The 27,213-nt window shown below is 35.6% G+C and overlaps 1 long non-coding RNA gene across 3 annotated transcripts in view; it reads right to left on the reverse strand.

The window, feature by feature from the left end:
* Nucleotides 1–1,768: 1,768 nt before the first annotated feature.
* LOC129644767 (uncharacterized) overlaps nt 1,769–27,213 on the reverse strand; it is a 64,522-nt gene continuing 39,077 nt past the window's right edge. The window contains exons 1-3 of one of the 3 annotated variants that reach the window (XR_008710975.1): nt 26,433–26,743; nt 24,834–25,024; nt 16,325–16,505 (exon numbers count right to left, since the gene is read on the reverse strand). This is a non-coding gene — a long non-coding RNA (uncharacterized LOC129644767). Of the gene's footprint in view, nt 2,344–16,324; nt 16,506–24,833; nt 25,025–26,432; nt 26,744–27,213 lie in introns of those variants that run through there. The other 2 variants (XR_008710973.1, XR_008710974.1) reach the window with 2 other exon arrangements.

Here is a 27,213-nt window from a genome sequence, read left to right on the forward strand (position 1 = left end):
CCACCCAGGAAGCAGAAACCTGGAAAGAGCATTGCCGTCATCCTAATAACAACAGAAAAATAGCCTGAAATCCGCAGAAAGACGGGGACTTGTAAAGAGAGACAGGATATGAGAATTGGCACACATATGACAGAATAAGGGAGAGGTGGTTCTGGGTAGCGTACAAGAACGTAAGAAGAATTTAACTTTAATAAATTGCTAATGTCTAAGTGTAGCCTGGAAAATCCTATGGACGGAGGAGCCTGGTAGGCTGCAGTCCATGGAATTGCTAAGGGTCGGACATGACTGAGGGACTTCCCTCTCACTTTTCACTTTCATGCATTGGAGAAGGAAATGGCAACCCACTCAAGTGTTCTTGCCTGGAGAATCCCAGGGACAGGGGAGCTTGGTGGGCTGCCAGCTATGGGGTCGCACAGAGTCGGACACGACTGAAGAGACTTAGCAGCAGCAGCAGCAGCAGCAGCAAGTGTAGTTTAAGAGTACAAAAAACAATAAAAACCACAGACTCAGGAGAAGGTTATACTCATTCTTATGTTCTTCTCTTCCAAACTCCCCAATTGTACATGAGAAAGATTGGACACAGGGTGGGAGATGAGAGAAAGCATCAGTGGTAGTGAAGGTTTAGAAAAAGTGGGGGGACTCCTTATTGGAAAATCAAAAAGACCCACCCAGGCAATTCTACTTTAAGTAGGTGGTAAAGGTAACTTAGCTCTTCAAGGACATAGATAGAGGTGCACTAGGAAAGGGCATTTATTACCTGTGAGTCCAGACAAAGAAAGGATTTTTTGTTGGTAGGAGAGGAGAAGAAAACTCTTTTTCTGACAAAAGCCACCAAAGATACAAAGCACAGTTTGACCATGAGCAGAATCATTGAGAAAGTTATCTTCAGAATGTAGAAATGACCTAAAATTGATGTTGGACCAGGATGAGAGAGAAAATATTTCTACCTGCAGCCCATGTGCGTAAGCGTGCGCACGCACGCATGCACACACATACACACACACACACACACACACACACAGATACCAGTATTAAATAAAAAACAACAGAGTCAACTACTGAGGGAGGGTCAAGAGTACAGGGAGAAATCTCATCTGAATCATAGACACACATGGAAGATAGAAAGTTGAGGCTGAAGCGGAGCTATTGAGAAAGACAGTTTGCCAACCAGCCTTTACCTTTAAATCACTTCTGTTAACATAATTGGTTCTTTTTTTATCAAAGCTGAAAGTAAAATTTATTAGAGAAAGAACAGTTTTTTCAATAAATGATACTGCTGCTGCTGCTAAGTCGCTTCAGTCGTGTCCGAATCTGTGCGACCCCATAGATGGCAGCCCACCAGGCTCCCCCGCCCCTGGGATTCTCCAGGCGAGAACACTGGAGTGGGTTGCCATTTCCTTCTCCAATGCATGAAAGTGAAAAGTGAAAGGGAAGTTGCTCAGTCATGTCTGACTCTTAGCGACCCCATGGACTGCAGCCTACCAGGCTCCTCCATCCATGGGATTTTCCAGGCAAGAGTACTGAAGTGGGGTGCCATCACCTTCTCCGAAATGATACTAGAATAAGATATTTAAATGTAAATTGAATGAATGAAAGGATAAATGAAAGATATATGTTTAAAACTTCAAAGACAAGCTTATGGCTGAGAGGAAACATTTGCAAGCAGGTATCTGATAAAGAACTTGTATTCACAGTATATGAAGAGTGCTAAAATCAATAAGAAAAAAAATGAGGCAACTAAAATGGGCATAACATTTCAAGACATTTTCATAGAGATATGATGGCAAATAAGATATATAAAAAAGCTATACATAATTAGTCATTGTGAAAATACAAATCAAACCACAATAAAATTCTACTACAAATATAATGATAACCAAATGAGAAAACAAAAGCCAACCAAACAAAAAATTTCAAGTGTAGAAAATTATGTGCACTAGATAGAACTCTCCTAAAATATTGATAGAAATGCAAAGTGGAACAGGCACTGTGGACTAGAGTGAGGCAGTTTATTATCAAAGGAAAATATTCACTTACCATAGAATCATATAATCTATACTTTAGTGTTACTAAAAAAGATACATGAACAATGATTTGCACACAAAACAGTGAACACAAATGTTTATAGATGCTATATTCATAACTGTCAAAAGTGGTAATAACACAAATGCTCTTCACATGATGAATGGATACACCAATTAGCACATGTCTATACCATGGAATACTATTCAACAATAAGAAAAAATAAATTGTTTATAAAAAGAATAACTTTCCAATGCATTATGCCAAGTGAAAGTTGATCTGAAAAGGCTCCATTCAGATTTACTCCCTTTATATTCCATTCTGCAAAAAGCAAACAAATTAGTGTCTGTCAAGATTTGGGGTAAGGAGAATGGTTGATTATAAAGGGGCGAGAGAAAACTTTTTTTCAATAAAGGAAACATTCTATGTAATTTTGGTTTCATAGATCTAAAATGTCAAAACTCATAGAAGTGTATGCCTAAAAGGGCAAATTTTCTGATTGTTAATGAAACCTTAATAATCTGACTTAAAACAAGTGTTCAAGATAAGCACAATTGTTTCTTTGCAAAAGTTATATGAAGGACAATATTTCAAGCATTTCTATTAATACTAAATGAAAAATATATTTATAAAATATGATACATTTCATAGTAACAGAATTTTAAGTCTAGCAAGTTGAGGTCAAGAATATATGTTATTATAAGGCAGTAATCTGAGTACTCTACAGTGGATCACACATCTCATGCCTAAAGAATTCAAGTCATAACAAAGACTAAATTTAATAATGATAATATTCAATGGAAATGAGCCACTTATTGTCTATAAATATTCGGTGAAAGAAAAGGACCTATACCAACTCTTCCATAGTAAACTTTTAACAATTATTATTTTCATAAAATGACATTGAAGAAATAAACCACAAATCATAGGTTTAGATTCTACCAGGTTCATTCTGAATTAAAATACTTTGATATGCTGCTGCTAAGTCACTTCAGTCGTGTCCAACTCTGTGTGACCCCATAGACGGCAGCCACCAGGCTCCCCATTCCTGGGATTCTCCAGGCAAGAACACTGGAGGGGGTTGCCCTTTCCTTCTCCAATGCATGGAAGTGAAAAGTGAAAAGTGAAAATGAAGTCGTTCAGTCATGTCTGATTCTTAGCGACCCCATGGACTGCAGTCCACCAGGCTCCTCCATCCATGGGGTTTTATAGGCAAAAATACTGGAGTGGGGTGCCATTGCCTTCTCCAACTTTAGATCACATCAAAGCTAATGATCAAAGACTAAATATTGTTCATAGATCCCTTCCCATACAAGAACATATTACTTCCAAAAGTTAACTTTAGTGGAACAATTAATGTTAAACATAAATGCAACCATGTCAACAAATGGACCTTGCCCAACTACCTAGCATTAGCAAGTCTTGCTGTTTTTTAATAATTGAATTTTTTTCAATGTGGAATAATTTTTTTCATGAACCTCACCAAATTTCTAATAGTCCTACTGAAATTAAGTATCTGTTAAGAAGTCTGACTTCAATTCTGAGTATATTTTATATCTTTGAGCAAGTATGCTTTTGCATAGCAATAATAATGTTTTTAAAAATGTATTATAAAGTCCTGTAGAATAATCATGCCATAAATCTCACTTTATTTTTCCAATGCAATCAGTGAAAAATAGTAAAATAAAGCATGAATGCAAACCTAGTCATCTAAACAATTGTTTCTTTGTAATGTTTTATTGTTTTGTCTTTTTCTGAGGAAAAGGATAGTTTAAGTATACCTGGAAAACCTTCCTGTTATCTTAATATTTCCTCCTAGTACTGTGAAATAAAGTACATAGAACAAAATTACTTCTCCAGTAGGTAGTGATTTGTTGTGCTATTATATTATTTTGCATCACTATTTTCAGTATTATAGTAAAGTTACATTTTAGCTGTGCTTATGGGTTTCTCAGGTGGCTCAGATGGTAAAGAATCCTCCTGCAATGCAGGAAATCCAGATTTAATCCCTGGGTCAGGAAGATCCCCTGGAGAAGGGAATGGCTACCTACTCCAATATCCTTGCCTAGAGAATCCCATGGACAGGAGTCCGGCAGGCTATAGTCCATGAGGTCCAAAAGATTTGCACACAATGGGACGACTAAGCACACATACACACATGGGTTTCCCTAGTGGCTCAGTGGTAAATAATTTGCCTCTCAATGCAGGAGATGTGGGTTCCATCCTTGAGTTGGGAAGATGCCTTGGGGAAGGGCATGGAAACCCACTCCAGTATTCTTGCTGGGAAAATACTATGGACAGAGGAGCTTGATAGACAATGGTCCATGGGGTCCCAAAGAGTCAGACATGACTGAAGTGACTGAGCATGCCTGCACTCATGAGATATTAATGGATTATCGAACACCAACAGCACTTATTCATAGTTGTCTTAAAAAATCAATTTGTTATATGAAGAGAACTTCTAACCAAAGAGTCTAGAAATACGAGATGTGAGTTTTGTTTGTGTGAACCTACAATCTCTGCAACACAAAACATACACTCTCCAATGTTTTTATATCTTCATTGATAAGAAGTTAGAAAATGTCAGAAATCACAAATAACTTTTTGATGAATCATTTTCTGCAGTTTGTCAAGGAATATTTTTACTTTTTTATGAAATTAAATGTAAAATGAAATATTTCTACATCTAAAGCCACTGTTTAAAAAAATTACAAACTATAAACCAGATCCCAAAAAGTTGTTTACTCAATGTTTTATAAGAATCCTATAGAACATTAATATTATAGAACATCCTAAATCATCCTTTCCTAGATATTTAGAGTTTTCACTTAATTCTTTTAATCCTGTGTTTTCTAAGTGATTTTCTGATAATTTTTCAAAAAAGTTATTCTGCTTAGGTCATTTCCCTTTGATAGTGTGTTTTTATTGTTCCAAGATTAAAAAACAGCACAGGCTGGGAGATATGTTATAGTTTTCTAAAGATGAAGTTTTTGTGTACACTAAGTTTTAATTATTGATTTGATAATTATTAAGTTTTAAAGTTTTTTTTCTTATTCTTCAGATTATCTTCTAAAATTTGAAAAATGTGACATAGGTCTTTTTGTTTTAATAGCTGTAATTATTTCAATTCAGAATAAGGAATCAAAAAAGTATAATGTGGTAAGAAGAAATTATATTTTCTTGATAGAAAGTAGAGAAACCAGGAATTTCTCCAAAGTGGTTCTGTGTATCTTATATGCCTATCCCATTGCAGTTATGAGTTAAACTGATCATTGGAGAGTATATTTGAGTAAAGAGGAAACTAGATTGGAAAAGGCACTGAAAGAATCATCAAAGGGTAAAATTAAGGCTCTAAATTATTCTCCTTTTCTTCCTGCCTTCAACTGAAAATTTGATCCCTAATTCATTTCTCTTGATAATTTAAATGCAAAGTAGTTTGAGCTGCGAGCTTCTCCTAACTTTGACCATTTCTTGGGATAGACTTATCAGGGTTTAAATTTTATAAGATATGCAAACCTTCCACCAGAAATCAGTTAGGATATCAGCCTCTACAGTGTAGTGTAAAATTAAGAGTAAATTTGCCTTTCCTGGGAATGTTGGATTTTACATCTTATAAGTTTTTGAGGCAAAAGAATACTGCTGCTCAATTAAACACCTTAGGCTTGAATGCACAGGATGGGGAGGATTTAGGTAAGAGACCATCTCAGACACTCTAAATTGATGCTGTGCAAGCTGTCTATGCTCTACCCATGCCAATCATATTTGTTTTCATTGACACATTTGTTGAATCCTGATTAAACAAAACTTTTCTGTAACTGCTTCAAACAGCATCAGTCAGAATTCTGTATAAATCATTTGTCACCCTTCCCCCACTACTGCCCAGCAAAACCCCCAACCCCTGAGTTTTGTGTAACATCTTTCACCTGAAAGGACATTTACAGAAAAATATGTACATGCCATAAATTTCAGCAAACACCAAGAAACAATCTGCCTTCATAATTTAGTGTGCAGGCAAGAGAAAAAAACAGACCCTCCTGTGAATTATTGTTCCCTGTAGTCATAATGTACCTTGTTTCATGGCCATAAACCAATATGAAAAGTGGCACTGTGATGGATTCAGTAGTTATACCATATGCCAAGATATTTTCTTGAAAATACCTTCCCTTAAGTATCTAACAAAACAGGTAGCTCATCATGGCTGATTCTTATGCAAGTCTAAAATAGTTTCTGCATACTTGAAAAGGCCCTGAAGGGTAATAAAAGGATAATAGGTTGTTAGCATTATTCCAATAATTAAATGCTCAGGAAGTTAGATGGCAGCACTTGTAGTCTCCTTGTATTTGGTTCGTAGTCACATAATCATATCCTGCCGAGGATATCTGCCCATTATATTAGATCAGATGCCAACATACCAGCTATGGTAAATACTCCAGTGTGTCAAGATGCTCCACATTTAGGAGGTGATGCTATTCTGTAACGACGATAATATTTTCAAACTAATTCAATGTTTGAGAAAAATATCTCCTTTTGTTTTTACAATGTTACTGTAATAATGATAAATAAGTTAAAAAAAGAAATCAAAGCAAGAATCTGTCCATTAGGGTGAACAATTAACCTCTTACAATTTTTCAATAATGATTTAACAAGATAAATTCATTTGAAAAGGATGATACAACTATTTTCAAGCCTTACTTTAAAACCTGTGACGGATTCATTTTGATATTTGGCAAAACTAATACAGTTATGTAATGTTTAAAAATAAAATAAAATTTTAAAAAAAAACAAAAAAACAAAAAACACATAGATGAATATGGTTAAGCATGGGAAAATGGCAACCGACTCCAGTATTCTCACCTGGGAAATCCCATGGAGAGAGGAGCCTGGCAGGCTAAATTCCATGGGGTTGCAAAGAGTTAAACACAACTAAACAACATATACCCCCAAACAATCAGCAGACATTCTAAACTTACAAAAAAATCTCAACTGAATTTTCATTGTATTGCTTTTATCTACTACTCTATATCCACAGAAAGAATATAGCTAAATATATTTTAGAAGAGAATACTTCAAACAAATGAATGATTAAATGAAAAAAAGTATTTTTCCTTAGCATTAAAGTTACTTTAAAAATTATGTTCCAATTATTTCAAGTGCTTCATTAAGTTAATGCAATCTGTCATTTCTACTTTTTTCTCATCTCATCTCTTTCTCTTGCATCTTCTTTTTTCCTGTGTGTTCTTTTAATTTCCACACTCTGTCCTAGCAACTAATGATGGGCAAGAAAGGGCCAAAGACTAGATTTTAAAATGTATTAAAATAAAATTATCTCATAATTTGAAAAAAAGTAATTAGAAGAAAATTGTTTCATAAAGAAAAAAAGGGCTGTGTGACTATAAAATTAGTCTAGTTAATTGAGAGCAATCCAGCATAGGTTTGATCTTTTTAGGGGAAATAAAAAAGAAACAAAAAGTAGGGAATAACTTTATTGTGAATATTTCAGAGAGAAATAGTTTTCTCTTTGAAAAGCACACATAAAAAGACAATCTAAATTGTCATAATTTGAAGGTTTTATTTTGTTGTTACTTTCACAGGAGTTAACAAGATGTATGCTACACACTAAGTACTTGATAGATTTTTTAATTGATAAGCATAATACTCAATAATTTTCTAAAAATAAAGACTGCCTATGTTAGCTCACAGTTATACTGTAACATGCTACTAAATCATGCTAAAATGGTATATAACTAAAAGTTCATTGTGAATAGAATATTTGGGCACAAAGGTTGATCTATTTGTCTTATTTAATAAGACAAATCTTATTTGTCTATTGGTTGCTTGATCTTGGGGAATTAATTCATGCACTGAGTTTTTCTCATCTGTAACTGAGGACATTATCAGTATGTTCTTCCAAATCAATCATGATGAAGAAGACAAAGTACTGTGCACATTGTACATAGTAAACCAATCATTTAATAAAACTACATTTATTTTTCTTTTTTGGAGAAACTTGGGCAGGTGTGAGATTCTTGGCTATTTTCCATAAGATGATTGTGGAAATAAAATTTGGTCAAGAAGTAAGCATAAATTGTAACTTGGAGAACATAGTACCAAGATTCTTGGCTTGTCAATCCCAAGACAATTAAAATGACACATAAACAGAACATACTTGTAAAGCATTTCTATCCTGTGCTACGTCACGATACGTTGGGCATGTTGGGTACTTCATAAAATTTTTACTGAACATTGAGGAAGCTGCTTTTGTCTGCAACACACCCTCAGGAATCAAAATGGGAAATAAAAAGATGTACTAGGATGTGCTGACTATCAATGGTTTGGGGTTTTAAAAAGATGGCCAAGTAACCTTACTCATAGGAAACACTGACTGTATCTTGTATGTGAAGTCTGTCAATAGATAAACTGAAATATTTGACCCTCTTAAGATAGTAGGAGAGGATTCTTTCTTGTTAAGAGCTTGAAACTGTTGAAGAATTCTCCCTCTAATAGTATGACTATAAATTAATATGTTGTAGAGTAGAAAATAAATTAGCTTTGTTGAAAAATGACATGACTTGTGTGATGACTCACAGCCCCATGAATAGAAACTATTCATTTGGGGCTTATCAAGAAGCAAATTTGAAATCTGGCCATAAAACCTCTTCAATAGAGTCTTAGCCATTTTTAGATGATTAAAACTCTCTTCATATTATAGTAGTATATTATTCTGACAACATTATATTAGTTGGACCACACTGATCCTAAGTGCTAAAGTTTAATTTTGCATGTTTTCAAGTAAGCTAACAATTTTGGATATTCGAAAACTACCTTCATTTAATCCTTATATAATCACAATTTCTTGTTCATAGACTGCGAAATTTCTTCATCTTAAAATTATCCTTTTAACTGAGATTTATCTGAATGCAGAGTTCCAAAGAACAGCAAGGAGAAATAAGAAAACTTTCCTAAGTGAACAGCACAAAGAAAGAGAGGAAAACAATAGAATGGAAAAGACTAGCGGTCTCTTCAAGGAAAGTAGAGATACCAAGGGAATATTTCATGCAAAGAAGGGCACAGTAAAGGACAGAAATGGTACGGGTCTAATAGAAGCATAAGATATTAAGAAGAGGTGGTAAGAATGCACAAAGATCTATACAAAAAAGATCTTCATGACCCAGATAACCATGAGGGTGTGATCACTCACCTAAAGCCAGACATCCTGGAGGAGTCAAGTGAGCTAGTGGAGTGACAGAATTCCAGTTGAGTTATTTCAAATCTTAAAAGATGATATTGTGAAAGTGTTGCACTCATTATGCCAGCAAATTTGGAAAACTCAGCAGTGGCCACAGGAGTGGAAAAGGTCAGTTTTCATTCCAATCCCAAAGAAGGGAAATGCCAAAGTATGTTCAAACTACTGCACAATTACTAGCAAACTCCCACATATGCTAGCAAGGTAATGCTCAAAAACCTCCAAGTTAGGCTTCAACAATATGTGACCCGAGAACTTCCAGAGGTACAAGCTGGATTTAGAAAAGGTAGAGGAACCAGAGATCCAATTGCCAACATCCTCTGGTTCAGAGAATAAGCAGAGAACTCCAGAAAAAAATCTACTTCTGCTTCATTGACACACTAAAGCCTTTGACTATATGGATCACAATAAACTGTGGAAAATTCTGAAAGAGATGGGAATACCAGATCACCTTACCTGCCTCCTGAGAAACCTGTATGCACTTCAAAAAGCAAAAGTTAGAACCAGACATGGAAAAATGGGCCAGTTCCAAATTGGGAAAGGAGCACCTCAAGGCTGTGCTGTATATTGTCACTAAGCTTATTTAAATTATATGCAGAGTACATCATGCAAAATGCTGGTCTGGATGAAGCACAAGCTTGAATCAAGATTTCTGGGAGAAATATCAATAACCTCAGATGTCATTGTCTTTGGAGACTGGGACCTGGGGACTGGAGTCAATAAGAAGAAGGACACAGGGAACCCAAGTCTCAAGCGAAACATGGGTTCTTTATTTGCAGAAATGCATGCTTATATATCTTCAATCAAAGGATTACTCAGCCATTAAAAAGAATGAAATTCCACCAGTTGCAACAAAATGGATAGTCCTAAAAGATCACTGAAGGGAGTCACTGAAGGGAATCCAAGCAGGTGCTCTTTCCCATGATCTCAGTCCTGAGAACTGCGTGCAGCTCTGCTCGTTCTTGTTTTCCAGGAACTGATAAGGAACAGAGAGTCCTTGAGAAACAGCACACAAAGGGAGAAAACAACATATTGGATCCCTTAAAGTTGAACATTCCCCTGACACTCAGATATGCAGATAACATCACTCTTATGGTAGAAAGTGAAGAGGAACTAAAGATCTTCCTGATGAAGGAGAAAGTGGAGAGTGAAAAAGCTGGTTTAAAACTCAACATTCAAAAATGAAGATCATGACATCTGGTCCCATCACTTCATAGCAAATAGATGGGGAAACAGTGGAAACAGTGACAGACTTTATTTTCTTGGGCCCAAAAATCACTGAAAATGATGACTGCAGCCATAAAATTAAAAGGCACTTACTCCTTGGAAGAAAAGCAATTCAAACCTAGATGGCATATTAAGACTGCATAAGTAAAGTAGAGATATTAATTTGTGGACAGATATCCATATAGTCAAAGCTATGGTTTTTCCAGTAGTCATGTATGAAAGTAAGAGTTGGACCATAAAGAAAGCTAAGCACCACAAGAATTGATGCTTTCAAAAGTGCTGAAGAAGATTTTTGAGAGTTCCTTGGACTGCAGGGAGATCAAGCCAGTCAATCCTAAAGGAAATCAGTCCTGAATATCCATTGGAAGGTTTGAAGCTGAATCTGAAGCTCCAATACTTTGGTCACCTGACGCAAAGAGCCAACTAATTGGATCCTGATGCTAGGAAAGATTTAAGGTAGGAGAAAGGGATGACAGAGGATGAGATGGTTGGACGGCATTACTGACTCAATGGACATGAGTTTGCGTAAGCTCCAGGAAATGGTGAAGGACAGGGAAACCTGGCTTCCTGCAGTCCATGGTGTCACAAAGACTCAGACATGACCTAGGGACTGAACAACAACCAATTATGGGTTTACTAGGAAACCATCAAATATCTTAATTTTTATAATATGCTTTAGAAGTCCCAGTGAGCATCATATCTTAACCTAATATAACATAATACACTGTGTTAATAAGAGCCTGAGTATAATGTAATAAGCAGATAATGATAATATAGGTTGTACCATGCAACTATGTATTGAATTAAGATACTGACTTTAGCATGATTTTCCCTTTAAATTCATTTTAATTCTAGGAATATTTGTTGTATGTCTTAGTTATAAAAATGGTTATTACAGTAACATGACTTCTAGATCATGTTACACTTACTCCTTGGAAGGGAAGTTATGACCAACCTAGATAGCATATTCAAAAGCAGAGACATTACTTTGTCAACAAAGGTTCGTCTCGTCAAGGCTATGGTTTTTCCAGTGGTCATGTATGGATGTGAGAGCTGGACTGTGAAGAAGGCTGAATGCCGAAGAATTGATGCTTTTGAACTGTAGTGTTAGAGAAGACTCTTGAGAGTCCCTTGGACTGCAAGGGGGTCCAACCAGTCCGTCCTAAAGATCAGTCCTGGGTGTCCATTGGAAGGACTGATGCTAAAGCTGAAACTCGAATACTTTGGCCACCTCATGCGAAGAGTTGACTCACTGGAAAAGACTCTGATGCTGGGAGGGATTGGGGGCAGGAGAAGAAGGGGACGACAGGGGATGAGATGGCTGGATGGCATTACTGACTCAATGGACATGAGTTTGAGTGAACTCCGGGTGTTGGTGATGGACAGGGAGGCCTGGTGTGCTGCGATTCATGGGGTCTCAAAGAGTCAGACACTACTGAGCAACTGAACTGAACTGACTTCTAGATCTTATGGAAGCCACCTATTTCTCTTCAGAATATTCATCTAGTTTCTTGGTCTATTGAGACAGATCTCTTGAAAACACTTAGGGTTATTGACAACTGCAAATATCTGTTTCTCCTAATAAATTACTTTACTATAATCTAATGATCAATTATTATAATAACTGAAACAAATTATGAGGTAAACTCTTTAGTAGTGCCCAAAATGCTAAGCCACTAATATAAGCAAGATGTGCTGTGTTTGCTCAGTCATGTCTGACTCTTTGTGACCCCATGGACTTTAGCCTTCCAAACTCCTCTGTCCATGGACTTTCTCAGCAAGAATACTGAAACTAGTTGCCATTTTCTACTCCAGAGGATCTTTCCAACCTGGGGATCGAACTCCGGTCTCTTGCGTCTCCTGCGCTGACAGGCAGATTCTTTAGCACTGTGCCACCTGGGAAGTGTGGAGCAAAATAGTTCACATTTATGACATACATATTCCATAAGGAATAAATATATCATCACAATTTGTATGCTGTAAAATATTGAGGCCACTATGTGACATTTAGGATGGGCTCAAAGTAGTATTACCATCTGTTTACTAATATAAAACTAAAATTAGTATAGTACGTTACTTGAGAAAGTTCTTTAAGGTCAATCTGGAGTCTGACTACTCCAAAACCTTGGGATAATTAGAAGAATAAAATATTTTGCATCATGCATAAATTATCCAGCACATTATGGTTGATCAATAAATATTGATGCTATCTTTTTTTCTTCCACCTTTATTGAGATATAATTGGCATGGTTCCATTCTTATATATTTACACATTAAAAATTTAAATAAGAATATGAGACTATATTAAGGGTAAAATTAGGATCTTTTCAAAGTTTCCAAGATTAACAACTTTTATCCTTATTATTTTGAATAACTATTATCAGAAAAAGACTAATACAACTTCATTAAGACTCAATTGAGCTATGATATTATGGACAATGTATAACAGAGCTGTAATTATGAGATTAAACAATATTTAATATAATTAAATATCCTCAACATTAATTTAATATTACACGTATGACTAGATATGAATAATGATGTAAAATGGACTTTAATTTTAGTTCTGTCATCATTCAAAGATAAACTGCATTCCTAAATATATTAATATATTAGTATGCCCTTAAGAATAATGCACTGTATTAAAAAAAAGTAAAAGTAGATAGACATATTAAATAGTAAGACATTCAGAAAATTCTCTCATCTAAGCTTTTTTCCCCAAACATTATTGATTTTGGCCCAGAGATAAACTCAGTCACTGTGAGTGATAAACTATCACCAAGTCCCATTGACTTTTTTCCTCTTTTTGCTGTAGTTTTTGTCAGGTCAATGCATTATCCTTGACTTATACTTTGTTCTCTAAGGCATAAATCAAGATTTTTTTTTTTAATGTTGGATCCTCACAAGTTTGGAGGAATAAAGTCAAATAGAGCCTGAAAAGAATATCTCTACTTTTGTTTATTTGAAATGTCTTGCTCTGATTCATAGAATGTCAATATAACTGCTATTTATTAATGATTAGAAGTGGCTTGTTTTCATAAATTTTGAATTTGTTAATGAACAGAAAGAAAAGGGTTTTTTTCCCTATTCATTTTTACTTCAATGGCCATAACATACTGGTGAAAATAACTTCTGTAACTGTAATTAGCTGAGATCAAAATATAGCCACACTGTTGTTAATAAGCAAAAACTTCTATTAAATTTTTAGCTTTTTCCAATGTGTCCATGCATGCTCAGTTACATTTGACTCTTTCTGACCTTATGGACTGTAGCCCCCCAGACTCCTCTGTCCATGGAATTTTCCAGGCAAGTATACTGGAACGGGTTGCCATTTCCTCCTCCAGGGGTTCTTCTGGACCCAGGGATTGAAACTGCAACTCCTGTGGTTCCTGCATCGGCATGCAGATTCTTCACCACTGAGCCACCTGGGAATCCCTATGTGTGTGTATACCTGTCTGCCCATCTACCATCATTATCATCATCTACTGATTAAGCCTATATTTAAAAGAATTCCTTTAAATTTAGGAAGTAAATACTATTATAACTCCATTCCATAAAGATAAAAGCTGAGGCATGATGAGGCTATGTGGTTGCCTGTGTTAAACTATTTAGTATCCAGTAAGACAAAATATGAATGCAGGACATCTTGTTTAGTGCCTATAGGCTTTTAAATAATATATTATATATGCAGTTTCTTTAATTAAATAGCAGACCTAAATATATATGATGGTTATTAAGTATTCTATTTAAAATTTTAAAGTACTGATATTCAGATTAACCTGTCTCAGATTGGCATTCTATTAAAAGACACCCAAAATAAAAAAAAATGCACTAAAAATAAAATTGGGGGGTGGGGCTCCAAAACACTGCAGATGGTGATTGCAGCCATGAAATTAAAAGACACCTTCTCCTTGGAAGAAAAGCTATGACCAACATAGACAGAATATTAAAAAGCAGAGACATTATTTTACCAACAAAGATCTATCTAGTCAAAGTTATGGTTTTTCCAGTAATCATGTATGGATGTAAGATCTGGACTATAAAGAAAGCTGAATTATGAAGAAGTGATGCTTTTGAAATGTGGTGTTGGAGAAGACTCTTGAGAGTCCCTTGGACTGCAAGGAGATCCATCCAGTCAATTCTAAAGGAAATCAGTCCTGAATATTCATTGGAAGGACTGATACTGAAGCTGAAACTCCAATACTTTGGCCACCTCATGTGAAGAACTGACTCATTGGAAAAGACCCTGATGCTGGGAAAGATTGAAGGCAGGAGGAGAAGGGGACGACAGATGATGAGTTGGTTGGATGGCATCACCGACTCAATGCACATGAGTTTGAATGAGCTGCGGGAATTGGTGATGGACAGGGAGGCCTGGCGTGCTGCAGTCCATGGGGTCACAAAGAGTCAGACATGACTGAGCGACTGAACTAAACTGAAAAATAAAATAAGTGATTTGATCCAAAACAAAGAATGTATTATTTTGAAGCACGGGATTATTCTAACAGGTACTACAATAGCTTTAGAGTAATAGATAGCTAGTAAAGCATTTAACTTTTCTGTAATGCTACAGTTTTGACCCACTCTCTGGCCCAGTAAACCACACTAGTTCACTCACATTTCTTCATTGTCATAGACCTAATGACTTGTCATTAGACTAACAAGCAGGGATTCTGTTTTATAGTCAATATGCTTTGAATTTGTTTTACTTGATATGTACCTCATTTGACAACATCTCTGATATTCAGTGAATCTGCAAAACTCTGGGATACAGAATCTTACAGTTGAACTCTAATATAGATGGTATATGACTCACACTCTTCTGTACATAAGAATTTCTTTTATAGATTCTTTCTATAAATTAAAATTCACATCTATCCTTTTGAGATTCCCTGGTGGCTCAGTGGTAAAGAATCTGCCTGCCAAGATGCAAGAAACACAGGTTCAATCCCTGGGTTGGGACGAACTGGAGAAGGGTAAGGCTACCCACTCCAGTATTCTTGCCTGGGTAATTGCATAGACTGAGGAGCCTGGTGGGCTACAGTCCAGAGGGTTGCATGGATGGTAAGTGAGTCACACTCTTCTGTACATAAGAATTTCTTTAACAGATTCATTCTTTAAATTAAAATTTACATCTATCCTTTTACTTCCATCAACTGCTAGCATCACTTTAGTTTAAAGCTACATGTGTTTATATGCTGTTATACAGCAATGATATTGAAACATTCCTGTTATCATTTTTGTACCTTTGCTGCATTAGTTTCAACTTCCAGGCAGCTTCTTTCTTCCTTTCTGCCTAAAAAAACCTTCCAAGATCTAGTTTTAAGTTAAATACAGACATATCTATAAAATCTTTATTATCCTTTTCCATTACATTCTCCCTACTCTGAATTAATTGTCAGGATGAACCTTGCTATCAAATACTTTAAAATCCCCCGATGATTCAAACAAAGAAAACTTCTGAAGATGACTCATGACATGATGCAGGGCCCAAGTGGGTGATATAAACTTTAAGTGCCTGTCGGAGGCAAGAGAGATCACCAAGGACTGGCACAGGATTTGTGTTTATTGAAAAATGGCAACACATCCACAAAGAGGAATGCTGCAGATTTTAGAGATATAATCAGGAAATAATAGCTTGGAAATAGATATAAATGTGAGAAAAAAATCTATTATTCATCTGCAAACAATTTGTGAGAAAATATACATGTGCTCTTTATTAAAGTTCATGCAACTAAATTATTTTTCCCAAATAACCAGGGTTGCAAAGATTTATCCCAATATAATTTCAAAGAGAAGATACCAGTCCATGATTAAAAAAAAAAAATAGATGAAATTTAAATCATTGCTAACCTGCAATAGGAGACTCTTGTAATGGCAGAAACTTTGTGTTATAAGAATATTGAAAACAGAGCTAGATAGTGGATATTTGTCTGGATATCCCCAGCATCATTCAAAAGAGAAATAAACTGATTCTGCATGATTTGTCCCAGGTATTCCGACAGGAAATTCTCTAGAGGGGAGAAGGGAAATTCATTACAATACTATAGCATGATAGAAATATTTCTTAAAGAACATTAAATTTCCTTTGTTCCAATTCAGTGCTCTCCAGATAACAATCTGATCTATCATTTATTTTTCTGAGGAGATATTCTAAACCCCACTACAACAGGGTTTTTTATGATCCACTCCAATTAATTGGGCGATATCACTCACTGCACACTAAAAAGCAGGCATCATGCTTCATTAATCAGTCTCCTGTGAAACTGATTAATTTTATCTGCCCCCATTTTGATAATACCTCAGAGTAAGGTAATAGAACAAAGACCTTAAAAATGGAACACCTAGAATATGTATACCCTCACAGCATCCTGAAAAATTATGACTTAACTATACTAATTTTTATCTTAAATAAACTACGTGAAGTAATCTAACCCCCAAATGTATGTACCATCAAATAATCAGAATGAATTTAAAAGGAAGATTTTTCAGTGGTTTTGGCATTAGCTTTCATTAATGCAAAAATGAAAATTAATTATTAATAAAGAATAGACTGTTTTAAGTATGTTACAGGTTTTACATTTTTAAAATGATTTATAATGGTATTTTGACCTTGGTCTTCTTTAGTCAGCCATATAATCATATGTATAAGTGTTAAAGATGAACAGAACTGAAAATACAATAGGAATTTTGAAATCCAGTTTTTGAATAATTGTACCTAAATTAACTATTCAATTATAATTCATAAATTTCTTCTAAGAGATGAAAAACAATTTAATAGATCTTGGAGGCTATACTTCACCAATAATCTAGCAAAGGAACAAGTTTAACTGTAGCTAATTGGTAAGTTTTCAAAATAAGTAGCACCTAAAGTAAATATCCGGAGAGGTAATGGCACCCCACTCCAGTACTTTTGCCTAGAAAATCCCATGGACGTAGGAACCTGGTGGGCTGCCATCTATGGGGTCACACAGAGTCAGACGCGACTGAAGCGACTTAGCAGCAGCAGCAGCAGTAAAGTAAATATCCCGAATCTTCCTTTCTATAAAGGATGTGGTCTGCTAAAGTTACCCATTTGCCATATCATCTCAGTAATTTCAAATATATTCATAAACACTGAAATTCTTATTTGGCTAATGAAAGTGATTTGTCAGTCAGTTAGGATAATGATTACTGGCTTTCTCATTCCTTCAAATTTTTATTTTCACATTTACAGAAATTCTTAACAATGAAGAAAAGTTATACAGATGGTAAGTTAATATTGCTAATAATTCTGCTCTCCTCTATTGTTATCACTTGGTTTATTTGCATAAAAATAGAGCTTCTGAATTTTAAAAATGCATCTGCATGAAATGTCTCAGCAAACAAAGTTACAAGCTCCTCATTACGAAGTACAACCAGCTGTAGGATCATACACCTATATAATGCAAAGGTGAATAGGATCCCAGAGATAATACATGTTACTCTTTACACAGATGAGGACAGCGAACTTCAGAAAATGAAATACAAGATAACTTTGTATTTTTAACAAAGGCAGAATTCTGCTCAACTCTTCCTGAATTCCAGAATATTATTTGTATTACATTACAAAACATGTCACCAAGGTATTTAAAGGGCTTCCCTGATAGCTCTGTTGGTAAAGAATCCGCCTGCAATCTAGTAGACCCCAGTTTGATTGCTGGGTCGGGAAAATCTGCTGGAGAATGGATGGCTACCCACTCCAGTCTTCTTGGGCTTCCACTATGGCTCAGCTGGTAGAGAATCTGCATGCAGTGCAGGAGACCTGGGTCTGATCCTTGGTTTAGGAAGATCCCCTGGAGAAGGGAAAGGCTACCCGCTCCAGTATTCTTCAGTTCAGTTGCTCAGTCGTGTCCAACTCTTTGTGACCCATGAACCACACCACACCAGGCCTCCCTGTCCATCACCAACTCCCGGACTCCACCCAAACCCATGTCCATTAAATCGGTGATATCATCCAACCGTCTCATCCTCTGTTGTCCCCTTCTCCTCCTGCCCTCAATCTTTCCCAGCATCAGGGTCTTTTCCAATAAGTCAGCTCTTCACATCAGTGTCCAAAGTATTGGAGTTTCAGCTTCAACATCAGTCCATCCAATGAACACCCAGGACTGATTTCCTTTAGGATGGAATGGTTGGATCTCCTTGCAGTCCAAGGGACTCTCAAGAGTCTTCTCCAACACCACAGTTCAAAAGCATCAATTCTTCTGTGCTCAGCTTTCTTTATAGTCCAACTCTCACATCTATACATGACCACTGGAAAAACCATAGCCTTGACTAGATGGACCTTTGTTGACAAAGTAATGTCTCTGCTTTTTAATATGCTGTCTAGGTTGGTCATAACTTTGCTTCCAAGGAGTAAGCACCTTTTAATTTCATGGCTGTAATCACCATCTGCAGTGATTTTGGAGCCCAGAAAAATAAAGTCAGCCACTGTTTCCCCATCTATTTGCCATGAAGTGATGGAACTGGATGCCATGATCTTTGTTTTCTGAATGTTGAGCTTTAAGCCAACTTTTTCACTCTCCACTTTCACTTTCATAAAGAGGCTCTTTAGTTCTTCTTCACTTTCCGCCATAAGGGTGGTGTCATCTGCATATCTGAGGTTATTGATAATTCTCCTGCCAATCTTGATTCCAGCTTGTGCTTCTTCCAGCCCAGCATTTCTCATGATGTACTCTGTATATAAGTTAAATAAGCAGGGTGACAATATACAGCCTTGACATACTCCTTTTCCTATTTGGAACCAGTCTGTTGTTCCATGTCCAGTTCTAACTGTTGCTTCCTGACCTGCATACAGGTTTCTCAAGAGGCAGGTCAGGTGGTCTGGTATTCCCATCTCTTTCAGAATTTTCCACAAACCTAGAGAATTCCATGGACTGTATAATCCATGGGGTCACAAAAAGTCAGACACAACTAAGTGATATTCACTTTCACCTTCAAGATATCTAAAGGACTTATTTTTATATCTCAGGATAAAAAATCTTCCTTTGATCATGATGCTTATCGATGATGTTTTGAATGTTTTTCATTTTCTCTTAGTACTATTTTGATCAACCATTCAAGAGATGATAGCTTTAGTTAAGGAATGGTTAGTTTATTCTAGTCATTACTATTTTAATAATCCCATTTAATGAAAAATGGAAGAACAAAACTGTAAAGTCTATGCTAATATTTTCCTATATTAATAACAGTATTTAATGCTAAATGGACAAAATAATCTTTTTTTTTCTTTTTAATCTTTAAAGAAATGTACAAGCAGCTTTATTTCTAGGTATTGAATTTTGGAAAGTTTCTTACAGAATATGAATAGCACAATAAATGTTTATCCAATTTTAAATATAATTGGATTTTATTTTATATTAATAGATTTTTTATTAATAGAAAAAATTTAGGTTTTCAAAAAATGAGAAGCGAGTACAAAGGGTTCCCTATAGCCCACTCCCTTTTCCCACCCTTTTACCACAAATTGTGTAGTGCATAATTTCCCTTATTATTAACATCTTTCAAGAGGGAGAGGATATATGTATACAGATAGCTGTTCACTTCATTGTACAGCAGAAACTATCACAATGTTGTAAAGCAATTATACTCCAATAAACTAGTTTATTTGCCAGTTAAAAATAATCTTTTCTTTTACTAACTTCATCAGTATTTCAACATGTTCAAAATCTCCCATCTTAAACATCATTCTGATCACCTGACATACTACTTTATGAAAAGAAAAACATAGTTAATATTATATAATTTTCTAAGTGCTCTGAATATAATAAAATTGATACTCTTTGACTTTCATTTATTATTTTATCATTTTTAGAATCAGTAAACTGATACTTTCTAAGTCTTTGGTTCTGCCCTTAAGTCTCTCCTGAGCTACAAAAGTACAAACCCAAAAACAAACTGGACATCTCGATTTATTTTCCCCAACACCTAGTTCTTCTTCTAATAGGTTTCCCTTGCAAAATTCTCTACTTTAGTAAATACAATTTACCCCACAGTGAAAATTAGAAATGTGCCTGTATTATTTGACTTCTTATTTCCCAGCACTAACCCTCAATCATCACCAGGCCCTGTTGCTTCCTTAATATCCTCTTTTCAGCCTTCTGAATTCTCTGCTTACTCATGTTCATGGCTATGGACCAAAACACCATGATTTGTCACCTGGTTTTTGACAACATTCTCCTAAGAGTTGTCTTCACTCAACTGACATCTATAATTTATAGAGCAGCCAGAGTGATGTTTCTAAATCACACAGCTGATGGGGCTGGCTGAAAATCTTAACACACTTCAAAGGCTCATTGCCTTCAGGAAAAATACAAATCTCTTAGTGTAGCACAGAATGCTTTTCTTAACCATAAACTTAATTTTTTATTCCATGACTCCAAAATTTCTGGCTGGCCTCTGAAATCTAATTTGAGATTCTTCTTATTCTTTCTCTTTTGCTTTTGCCAAACAGAAGCAGAAGGCTGATGGAGTCTCCAGAACTCTAAAGAATGACTGAAACACATTATGGAAATAACCTATCTCTGTGAAATGGGGAATCTTCAATTATCTGAAGTGGACAATAATATGAGAAAAGTAAATTACTTTTTGTGTTTAGTCAATGAGATATAGTATTCATTTATTAAAACAATTGATCTACCACAAATGATATATTTAGAAGAAATATTGTGAATAATATACTCAATAGATGGTTGACTAACACAATGGATTAAATGAATATGAGATTTTCTTGGCACAAAGTATAATTCCATGAATACTCTTAAAATGTAGTACAAGATAGAAATAGATGAAAACTATAAAATAAATACTACTGGGGATAGAAAATTCCCAATGTAGTAACTTGCATGTCAATTTGTTTCCAGAGGGATATGAGAGAAATGGAGAAGAAAAGAATCACTGGAGAAATTTTAGATAAAAAATAGTTCTCCAGTTTAAGACACAGAATTTCAAATTTAAATTGCTTATTAAACAGCAAGCAGAATAAATTAAAGAGACTATAACTAGATTTGTCTTTGGGAAACATCAAGTTCCAAAGATAAATGAATCCTAGATGCTTACAAAAGTGAGAAAAAAAAGTTTTTTTCTTTTTTTTTTAAAGTACACTTATTGACTAGTAGTCACACTTTCACCAGATTTCTTACCAGTAATACTGAATACAACAACAGCAGTTGTCTTCAAAAGGATGCAGGAAAATAGGAAAATAATGTTCACTCAATGAACATTCTATCAGCCAAACTGCAAACTGTTAGGACAGAAAAAAATGTTCCAGACAGGTAAGATCACAAAGAGTTTATTTTTGTTCACATGATCTTTTGAAAGATACTATATTTCAGGAAAATAAAAGTGAAAAGCAAGGAGGATACCTTGCTATGCAAAGAGGTTGGTGTGGAGTAGGGAAGGACTCATTGTGGTAGGCAGATGATTAATAAACAGTTAAAACAAGGTAAATTGCCTCAGAGATTAGGGGAAAAAATCTATAAATTCCATGAGAACAAATTTGAGAGTTGCCTGTTTCACACAGTTTTCATTCTTTTGGTAGATCTACTGTTTGTCTTGAATAAGGAAAGAGTACACTTTGAAGAACAAGAAACTAAAGCTTAATCTTTGAACCTCCTCTACCTCAATAAGCATGTGTTTTGATCCAAAAGAAAAAGATAAATCTCTTTACAGTACAGCTTATGAAGTGTCTATATATAATGACAGAATCCATTTGTCAAGAGTACATTAAATTTTAAAACATTTTAATCTAGAAACAATGAGATTGTAAGTTATATAAGTTTTAAACAAACTTGTCCTTTAAATATGTCCCTACTTTTCTTAAGACAGAATTTGTTTACAGAATGAACATAAAATATGTAGTTTTTGCTGACATCTTTTTAATGTTTTAATATAAAGCCTTATATAATATGGATTAAAATTTTTAAGATGAAAGGTATCAGGTAGCATTTATAAGAGAAAATGAAAGGATATATCATTAAAATGCCATAATTATCAATAAAATAGCATCCTGATTTCTAAATACAAAATTAATAGCAACTTTAACTCATTAGGTTTAACTGATATTACTTTGTTTTGGTCCTAAAACAGAAGCTTTTTACTTATTTATTAGTTTTATCTGATCTTAAATACATATAGAAGTAAAGATGTTATCTTGTGTCCATGAAATACCCAGGAAATTAATAAATTGATTTTTTTTCACATTCAAATATGAAGAAGACCAATTTTTTCTTTCTTTTTTTAAATTCTGGAGTGATTTGAATTCAGGCAATGGAAACAAGTTATATGTGTGAACATAAATGTTGTGGTCTCTTTCATTGTCCTTTGACTTCCACGACACACACACACACACACACACACACAAAACATGATAGGAACTAGCAAAATGCTTTCTGATGATGGTGATGAGGAGGAAGATGCAGCTGTTTGACTAATGTACCCATACATTCTCTGAGTGGCAAGTTCTTAAAGAAGATAAGTTTCTAGCGTGTGTAACCTAACATGGTATTAATCAGCTACAGAGAATAAAGAGCAGTGAAAACAAGAAGCTAATGGAGTACCAAAGGAAGAGAAATTGTATTCCGACAAACTGATAAAGCCTAAAGCCATAATAGAGAAGTCGAATATAAAGAATGTTGCAAGCTTTAAATACAAAAGAGAGTTGAGATACTAATCATGCCAGTTCCTCTTTTCATATTTCATATTCAAATAATGTCTATATTCCTAAACATTTAAAGGAAAAAGTGTCACCCCAGGAAGGGACATAGGGTGCTTCTTCTGTACTGCATACTACTGTCGGACCTGAGTGTATATTGGTGGCTGGGAGAAAAATGCTGTTATGATTCTATCAAACTTCCCTCTTAGTGAAACAAGCCAAAATGGTGGGTGTCTTGTGGACATGATTTTTGTCATTTTCTCGGAAATTTGCCACAAGGACTCAATATTACCCTACTGTGTAATGTAGATTATGTTCCTTTTAGCTCACTTTTTGAGTTTATTCTCAGCCTCTAACTGGTGACAGCATCTTGGCCCTTCAGAGTATTAAGAATAAAATGTAAAACAGTGTAACATGTATCAGAGAAAATAGTTAAAGAGAAAGAAGACTGTTGGATTGACAAATTAGCCCTAGAAAATCAACTGCAGTATAATGCATATTTGGAAGGTAGAAATGAGGGTGAAGCCAGACTGGGCCAGGCTGTATCAAAAAGAGGAAAAGGAAATGAAAAAAAAAAAAAAAAAAGGATATCTAATTTTAAATAATTTTATGCTGAATGTTTTCTACTCATTTTTCGAAGTTGGAATTAAGAACATAGGCTATGACTATTACTGATTAACAATTCACAAGCCACTGAACACCTAACACACTCTGTATTCACTGAAGCTCATGACTATCTTATGGGGAAGATACAGCTGTTATCTTCATTTTACAGATGAGGAAATTGAAATTGAAAACTAAAGCATCTAACAGATGACCACAAACTTAGTAAATGGTAACTTTGCTGCAGAGTCTGTGTTGTTAATTAGTAAAATCAATTACACCTCAAAATTAGGAAGCAGTGGTACAGTATAGGGGTTATGTATTTTGGCCATAGTTTGCAGCAGTAGAATTACACTTCAAATAATGTGGGGAAAGAAGGGATTATATGAATTTTCTGCTTAAAGGCTCACCTAATGTGGGGACTAGGGATTTTGAATACCATTGATCACATTATTGTGTGAATTTCCTTTTCATTTTTCAACAAAATACTGTATTTTAATCAGATACTACAAGAAAGATGAGCTTAGGAAAAATACTTGGCAAGTGTAAAAATAGCACAATTTAGAGAAAATATAGAGTTCAAGCCACAGGGGTTGGAAAGTAAAATCCTTTCTTATCTCCAACTGCATTAGTTTTCTAGGGCCATCATAACAAAGTACCACAAATTAGATGAGTTTGAACAACAGAAACTTATTTTCTGATACTCCTGAAGGCTAGAAGTCAGAAATCAAAGTGTCAGCAGAGGCACACTGCTTCTGAAACCTAAAGGAAATGAGTCCTTCCTTGCCTCTTCCAGCTTCTAGAAGCCTAAACATTCCTTGATTTGTAGCAATGCGTGCTGCGGTTCAATGGGTTGCAAAGAGCTGGACGTGACTGAGCAACTGAACTGAACTGAACTCCAAACTTCATCTGGCATTCTCTGTTTTTCCTCAAGATCTTCTCTCTGTGAACATCTGACTCTGTGTCAACTGTCACTTTTCTTATAAGAACACCAATTGTATCCAATTAAAGCCCACCTTAATGACTTCATTTGGAGAAGGCGATGGCACCCCACTCTAATACTCTTACCTGGAAAATCCCACAGATGGAGGAGTCTGGTGGGCTGCAGTCCATGGGGTCGCAGAGAGTCGGACACGACTGAGTGACTTCCATTTCACTTTTCACTTTTCACTTTCATGCATTGGAGAAGGAAATGGCAACCTACTCCAGTGTTCTTGCCTGGAGAATCCCAGGGATGGGGGAGCCTGGTGGGCTGCTGTCTATGGGGTCACATAGAGTCAGACACGACTGAAGTGACTTAGCAGCAGTAATGACTTCATTTTAACCTCAATGACCTCTGTAAGACCCATTTCCAAATAAGATCTTTAGTGGGGACAGTTCAACTCATAACAACAATATTTCCATTCAGAAGAAGATTCTCAATAATAGCCTAGAGAATCATTAAAAGAATTAAGAGATATCGAGTGGTGTATAGACCAAAACAAAGGCAGGCTGTTCTGCCTTAACTAGAACCTCTTAGTGAACTATGACTACTATTAGAGCTCCTCGGATAGTAAAAACTACTTGTAGAAAGATTAAAAGCATGGTTCTCACTTCTAATGGACCAAAATATTCATGGTTAAGCATATTTTCAAAAGAGTTATCATGTGGTTTTTGGATTAAAATAAAGTGCCTTGAAGATTTTTAAGTTTTTGAAAGAATTTTACTGGCAAAATCAAAGTCAGCCTAGAATAAAGCAGAATGAGATTAAAATAAGGACTCTAGCACCCAAATTTTTACATAACAAGAAGTGTGTTGAGAAAGCTACTTAATTGTCAAAAAGGAAATATTATTGAAAAATATTTTCAAATACAATGAAGCTGGATAATTAAAGAAAGTTCCAGAAAACTGAATAATAGTCTGTGAAGCAAAATGAACTAGGGAACCACTACTAAAAAGTCTAAAGAAAGTATGTTTTTTAAAATCCAAGGTAGAGAGATCTGATAATATTTTCTCACTGAGATTTTGGACTTGCCTTGAATCAGTGACTGCTATACTTCCCTGCTGTTTCCTTCTCCAAAAATAGCTATTCATTACTATCTCTCTCCTGTTTTAGCATTAAATGATAGATGCTTGGTAGTTAGATATAACTTGCTTCTTTGTATCATAGGTCTTCATTTTTAAAATTAAATACTTTAAATCATATAGATCATGAAATACTGGATTTCAAGTTGATGTATTTGGATGAGACTTCTAGCATTTATAGAATACAGTCAATGAACATTGCAAGTGACATGGAAGTAAATATGGAAAACAGGACAATGAAGTAGATGATATCATTCTGAAAAAAATTCACTTCCTTTCCTTAACATTTCCTGGAGGCAAAATACATTCCCCCCATCAAACCCAAGACCTGGGCTTTCCAAGCACAGGGTAAAGTATCCCCCTGCCAATGCAGGAGACATAGGAGACGCATTTTCCATTCCAAGGTCAGGAATATCCCCTGGAGTAGGAAAAGACAACCTACTTCAGTATTGTTGCCTGGAAAATCCCATGGACAGAGGAGTTTGTTGGGCTACTCCCAATACAGGCTCACAAAGGGTGAGGGACTGAGCACACACACACACACACACACACACACCTGTAGCCCAGTCACCCCTCAATTTGGGGCTTGCTCATGTGATTTACCTTGCCAAGAAGGACAAGTGTCTTATTGGAGTTCTGTTTGCTCTCTTGTACTTTGGGGGTGGTAGAGGATGAGATGGTTAAATAGCATCACCCACTCAATGGGCATGAATTTAAGCAAACTCCAGGAGATAGTGAAGGACAGACAGGGAAGCCTGGCATGCTGCAGTCCACAGGGTCGCAAAGAGCTGGACACATCTTACAGACTAAACAACAACTTCTCCCATTGTCACAAAAAAGCCTTATTTGAGTAGCTGCTGCTCTTTTGTCCTTAATTCCCCAATTGAACACACTTGAAGCAAACCTGAGCCTGGCCATGCGGTAGCCTGGAGGAGCCAAAACCAGTCAGATGCACTTCCTGAAGTTGAATTGCCCTGTGGACATCAACCTCTATCAGCTGAGCCCTAACCAGCTCTGACACCTGCAAACCAGCCCAGGTGAGGTCAAAGAAGCTGCATTTGCTGACTGGATTCTATGGTTGCTTGTTACTCAGCTTTGCAATATCTAACCAATGCTTTCTCAGCTGTGAAGAAATATGGTGAAGTATATACCTATTCTGCTACATTAAGTACTGAAGAACCATTCTTTTTTCTTTCTCTTTTATTCATATAACTCTTTTGCTATTACATATTTTTAAAATTCACACAAATGAGTTAACATTTGTGATTTTTTTTTGTTTTGCTTGTTTTCTTTTAAATCAACTAATGATTCCTCATCTAAAATAAGATCCCCAGTTGTTAATTATTATTATATTACCTTCTTGTATATTTATTTTGAAATATTA

Source organism: Bubalus kerabau, chromosome 2 (genome assembly GCF_029407905.1).
Source record: "Bubalus kerabau isolate K-KA32 ecotype Philippines breed swamp buffalo chromosome 2, PCC_UOA_SB_1v2, whole genome shotgun sequence".
NCBI classification, from domain to species: Eukaryota; Metazoa; Chordata; class Mammalia; order Artiodactyla; family Bovidae; genus Bubalus; species Bubalus kerabau.